Below are 6,750 nucleotides of genomic sequence, written 5' to 3' on the forward strand. Positions count from 1 at the left end.
AAAGCCAGAACGAATAAATGCACAACTTTTCATATTCTCAATATCGCTCTTTTTTCAGATTTCAGAAATCACATGACATAATTTAGCTCATGTCTACACAATGCATGTCAGAATATATTTTTCCTTTTTCACACAGATTTCATGAATAATGCAGATAGGTGACCGAGGTTGATCTTTGTTTTCACAAGTCCCCAACACAACACAAATTATGCAAGTTTTCATAAAATCAACCTCAGTCTTATTAGCTTGTATAAAACCCAGCATAGGAACCCCGCTTACCTGACTCCTGCAGCGTATTATCTAAGCCTTGAAAATGATCTCTATCAATCTCGTCACCTATTCATAAAAATAATATAGATACGCTGAGTATTAAATGATAATTGATATAACGTCCATCTAATAATTAACACTCATATTCTCAACCCATAGTATAGCAAAAACAACTCACTAATACTACTAATAGTAATTTGGACAGCCCGCATTTCAACCCGAAAATACCATATTCTAATTTTAACAATTACCAAAACACCCACCAAAATCCACGTCAAACACAAATAACCAAAATATCAACCCCACCTCAAAGGCCCCTAACTCCAAGCAATCATCACAACTCAACCACAATGCAGCTCCAACTATTAATCTCCACTTCAAACGGTCAAAAAGAAACCCATATAACACAAAAACAGCCCCCAAACAATCCCAAGCATTACTCGATTTACTGCTCGACCAACCCAAAATAATTCACAATTCCAAGACCATTCCAAAACAAAGTGTTGGCTTACTCACTTAAAATTACCAGGAACTAGGAATCACAAGCCACGGAAGTCCAGGAACTGATGAAAAGCAAACCCAACTCACGGCAACAACAAACTGCAGAAAGAGGATAGAATCAAAAATAAATTCGAAGAGGAAAACCGCATGAGTACGTTACGGCAATGAGAAATACCAGCAGAGGTTTCAATGCTTACCCGAAACTCACCAACCCGAAATACTCTCACGCACAGCAACCAGAAAACTCACAAAATGCTACTCAAACTCACGGCAACAATAAACTGTAAAGATGAGAAACATCAAGAAAAATAAATACCAACAGCAGAAACTGTACACTACAGCAAGGGAATCCGAAAACCAAAGGAATGAAGATGAAACTCTTACCAGTCGAAAATAGAGGGAATGCGAAGTGATGCCCGTGTGTTGCAGAGGAAAACCGAAAAGCACAATGGAGAGAAAACAGAGGAATGCAGGAAACGGTAACCGAACCAGTGCTGCGCAAGAAAGAAACCGAACTTGAGGAAACTTGGGCAGAGAATCGGAACCCACAGACTACGCAGCAAACAAGAGAAAAAAAAAATGAAACCGAAAAGAAAAGAAAGAGACGTGCGCGAGAGAGGTGCGGGAGAAACTGAACTGACGTAGAGAAAAGCGGAAAGAAAAGAGAGAAAGAAACGGAAGTTGAAGAAGAAATACTCACCTCCACAAAACGACGTCGTTCATACTAAGCACTAAAATGGCTGGGCCATTTTCACGCACGGTCCGGGCCACTGATGAAGAAGCTGGGCCTTACATCCTCCTCCCCTTACAAGAATTCCGTCCTCGGAATTCGCTAAAAGCTATAAGAATTCTCTTCGAACAAGTGAGGATACTTGACTCGCATCTCTTCCTCGAATTCCCATGATGCTTCATTGGTAGCATGATTATTCCACAATACTTTAACCAAAGAAATAGTTCGATTCCGCAACACTTGCTCTTTCCTGTCCAGAATCCGCAATGGTTCCTCGGTGTAGGTCATGTCTTCTTGAATTTGCAAGGGTTCATGATCTATGATGTGAGTGGGGTCATGGATATACTTCCTCAACATGGACACATGAAACACATTATGCACTCCCGAGAATGCCGGTGGTAGAGCCACCCTGTATGCCACTGGTCCAATCCGATCAAGAATCTCAAACGGTCCAATGTATCTAGGGCTCAATTTACCTTTCTTTCCGAATCTCATAACTCCTTTCATTGGTGAAATTCTCAAGAATACCTTATCTCCCATCGTAAACTCTAACTGACGGCGGCGTTTATCTGCATAGCTCTTCTGTCGGCTTTGAGCTGCTTTCATTCTAGCCCGAATGATATCTATTTTTTCTGTGGTCTGCTGAATAATGTCCGGCCCAAGAAGTTTTCTTTCACCTACTTCATCCCAATACAATGGAGATCTACATCTCCTGCCATACAAAACCTCGTAAGGTGCCATCCCAATGCTAGCCTGGAAACTATTGTTATATGCAAACTCAACCAATGGTAAATGTTGCATCCAAGATCCCTTGAAGTCCATCAAGCATGCCCTCAACATGTCTTCTAAAATCTGAATAGTTCTTTCTGATTGTCCATCTGTCTGAGGGTGAAAAGCAGTACTGAAACTTAACTGAGTACCCATTGCCTCTTGTAAGCTTCGCCAGAACTTAGAGGTAAAACGAGGATCTCTATCCGACACAATGGATACCGGCACTCCATGCAACCTCACTATCTCCCGCACATACAGTTCAACTAGCTTCTCTAGTTTATAAGAAACTTTAATAGGCACAAAATGGGCGGTCTTCGTTAAGCGATCCACGATCACCCATATAGCATCTTGCCCGCTTACGGTCCTTGGTAGACCTGTCACGAAATCCATGGAGATATGTTCCCATTTCCACTCTGGAATCTGAAGTGGCTGTAATAATCCTGCAGGTCTCTGATGTTCCGCCTTCACTTGTTGGCAAGTCAGGCATTGTTCTACAAATTTAGCAATTTCTCTTTTCATGCCATTCCACCAAAAGGACTCTCTCAAATCCCGATACATCTTGGTACTCCCTGGGTGAACAGTGTACAAAGAACGGTGTGCCTCTTCAAGAATTAACCTTTTTAGTTCATCATCAGCAGGTATGCATACTCTACCCCTAAACCTCAAAACTCCATCCTTGGAAATACAAAAATCAGGTTTGTCCCCGTTTCCGATCCCTTCTATTAACTTCACCAACCCTGAGTCCACTTTCTGAGCAGCTTTGATTCTATCTATCAAATCAGGTTGAACCACTAAACTGGCCATGAAAGCATTTGTATCACTAGCAATGACTTCAATACCGGCTCTTTCTAAATCCATCAACAACCTATGCTGAGTGGTAATAGCTGCAACTGTCGATCCCACTGACTTCCTACTTAGAGCGTCGGCTACAACATTAGCTTTGCCTGGGTGATAATTAATGGTGCAATCATAATCCTTGATCAACTCAAGCCACCTCCTTTGCCTCATGTTTAATTCTTTTTGGGTAAAGAAATACTTCAAACTCTTGTGATCCGTATAAATTTCGCACTTTTCCCCATACAAGTAATGTCTCCAAAGCTTAAGTGCAAAAATAACTGCCGCGAGTTCTAGATCATGAGTGGGATAATTCTGCTCATACACTTTCAATTGGCGTGAGGCATAAGCTATAACCTTCCCATGTTGCATCAGTACACACCCCAAACCAAGCCTAGAAGCATCGCTATAAACAACAAATCCGCCTCTAGCTGTGGGAACTGTTAACACTGGAGCTGTCACTAATCTCTGTTTCAACTCTTGGAAGCTTTCTTCACACTTTGCTGTCCATTCAAACTTATTATTTTTCCTGGTGAGTGCAGTGAGAGGAACTGCTATCTTGGAAAACCCATCAATGAATCGACGGTAATACCCCGCCAATCCCAAGAAGCTTCTAACCTCATGAACATTCTTCGGTGCCGACCAATTAACCACTGCATCCACTTTTCCTGGGTCTACTGAAATACCATCCTTCGAAACCACATGCCCCAGAAACGTGATTGAATCAAGCCAAAATTCACACTTCTTCAACTTAGCAAACAGCTGCTTGTCTCTGAGTGTCCCAAGTACCAACTTCAAATGTTCTTCATGCTCGGTCTCGCTTTTGGAGTAAATCAGTATATCATCAATAAAGACAACCACAAACTTATCCAAAAACTCATGGAACACCCTATTCATCAAGTCCATAAATACTGCTGGGGCGTTAGTCAAGCCAAAAGGCATGACCAAAAACTCATAATGGCCATAACGGGTCCTGAACGCCGTCTTAGCCACGTCTTCAGCTCTGATCTTCAACTGGTGGTAACCCGATCGAAGATCAATCTTCGAAAATACTTGAGCACCCTGAAGCTGATCAAACAAATCTTCTATACGGGGTAGCGGGTACTTATTCTTTATGGTCACCCGATTAAGTTCCCTATAATCGATACACATTCTCATCGATCCATCCTTCTTCTTCACAAAAAGAACTGGAGCTCCCCAAGGTGAAACACTGGGCCTGATGAAACCCTTGTCTAACAAATCTTGCAACTGCTCTTTGAGTTCCGCTAATTCAGACGGTGCCATGCGATAAGGTGCTTTCGAAAGAGGTGCCGTGCCTGGAATTAACTCAATAGCAAACTCTACCTCCCGCTCGGGTGGAAGTCCCGATAAGTCTTCAGGGAAGACCTCTGGATAATCTCTTACAATAGGTATCTGTTCCAACTTCAACTCTTCCTTTGGTGCTTCAACCACACAGGCTAAGAATCCCTGACAACCATCACGCAACAGTTTTCCTATCTGAATGGCAGAAATGATGGGTGGAGCCAACCTCACTTTTGACCCTGTGAACCGAAATTCACCTTCATTAGGGGGCCTGAACACCACTTCCTTTTTAGCACAATCAATACTAGCGTGGTAGGAAGCCAGCCAATCCATACCCAAAATCACATCAAACCCAACCATGTGGAAAACTATTAAATCTGCTGGCATCAGTCTTCCCTCTATAGAAAGAGGGCATCCAGGTAACATCTCACTACAGACTACAGAATTCCCTGTTGGGGTCGCAACCACTAACTTGTTCCTCAACCTTTCAGCATCTAAAGTGCAAAATTTAGAGTACGCCGTGGAAACAAAAGAATGTGTCGCTCCCGAGTCAAATAACACAAAAGCATTATTAGAAAACAAAGAAAGAGTACCTGTGATCACATTCAAACTCATCCATGAACCAAGAATATTCAAAGTCTTAACCAGAACCAATCAAAGAAAAGAAAATCATAGAAATTATAAATCCTTAAAGCAAAACAAAAGAGTCGTACCCGTGATCACGTCATTCCTACCCTCAACCTCTCCAGGTGTCAGTGCAAAAACTCGAGCAGGTGCAGTAGGACGTTGATTGTTGCCCCGGGCTGATACTTCATTCCTCTGAGGTGGCGGTATGAACGTCTGGTTGCTCCTATTTTGCATTGGGCAATCCCTGATGTAGTGTCCTGATTTGCCACAATGAAAACACAATCCCGCCCCTTTTCTGCACTCTCCGGAGTGCACTTGATTGCATGTCCTACACTGGTAGGGCTGCTGATTACTCGGAACCGGCCTTTTTCCTGAACTGCTACCTTCACTCCTCCTTTTCCATGGTCCCTGGTCCATGCCAGACTGGTACCCAGTAGGAGTAGTCCTCTTCCTCTGCTCATGCAACGCAACACTTCTTTGAAGGGTTCTTTCAAAAATTGTTGCTTTGTTCACCAACTCTGAGAAGTTCCGAATCTGGAAACCCACCACACGCACATACAGTTTCTCATTCAGTCCTTGCTCAAATTTACGTGCCTTCTTTTCCTCATCGGGAATCAAATAAGTGGCAAAACGGGATAACTCAGTAAACCTAGCAGCATACTGATGTACCGTCATAGTTCCCTGAACCAAAGTGGCAAATTCCATAGCCTTGTCCTCACGGAAAGAGCTAGGGAAGAAGCGCTCTAAAAATATCTGCTTGAAGTGCAACCAACTGATTATCTCTGTCCCCTCTGCTTCTCTGATGGTCCTTTCAGAGATCCACCACCTCTTCGCTTCCCCAGTAAGCTTGAATGTGGCGTATGCCACCTTTTGCTCCTCAGTACAGGTTAGGACTCGCAAAATCTCCTCAATGTCCTGAATCCAATCCTCTGCCAAAGTTGGATCGCCTCTCCCATCAAATAAAGGAGGGTGCATTCGATTGAATTGCTCAACAGTACAACCCCCTTCATTGAAATTACGCTGGCGACCCGCGGGATTCTGCACAAGGTCATCAATTAATTGATGTGCAGCTGCTCGTAAAACGTCGGAAGCACTCTGGTTTGCTTCCCTTTCGTTCTCGTTCGCATTCAGATCCGACATGCTTCGTTCTCTACGACGAGGTGGCATCCTGACAAAATAACTTGAATTTTTAATCAACGCTTCAAAATAGAGTTTATAAGAACATAGAAAATTTAGTGGTATTTGTAAAAACAAAACGTATATATTATAATTCAAAACTATAAGAATACTTATAACGGAGAATAGAAAAGTACATATAACCGTAGTAATAGTCAATTTCCAAAAACTAATACTTAAACCCATTTAACTACTTAAGAAGGCTCCGTTATTAAACTAAACCTTAATCAACATGAACTTAGTTCATAGACCTCTGAAATACCACACCTCATGGCTATTCCTAAAGCCTGCGAATTCTAAGACTTTCCACATCAACAATATTCAATCCTATAGTTCGCTTTACTATCATAATAAATCTGAAAATGACTTCTTAATCACTATCTATACTCTAAAATCTTTACCTCCTATGAACCCACAGAAATCTAAACCTCCAAGGTTTATAGTATGCAGAATTCTAACCTGTCTCTGATACCAAATGTAACGCCCCAAACCCGGGTGGCTTGGAGATTTACTACTTTACACTCATAAACATGTCTCCC

Source organism: Juglans regia, chromosome 11, assembly GCF_001411555.2.
Source record: "Juglans regia cultivar Chandler chromosome 11, Walnut 2.0, whole genome shotgun sequence".
In the NCBI taxonomy this organism is placed as follows: domain Eukaryota; kingdom Viridiplantae; phylum Streptophyta; class Magnoliopsida; order Fagales; family Juglandaceae; genus Juglans; species Juglans regia.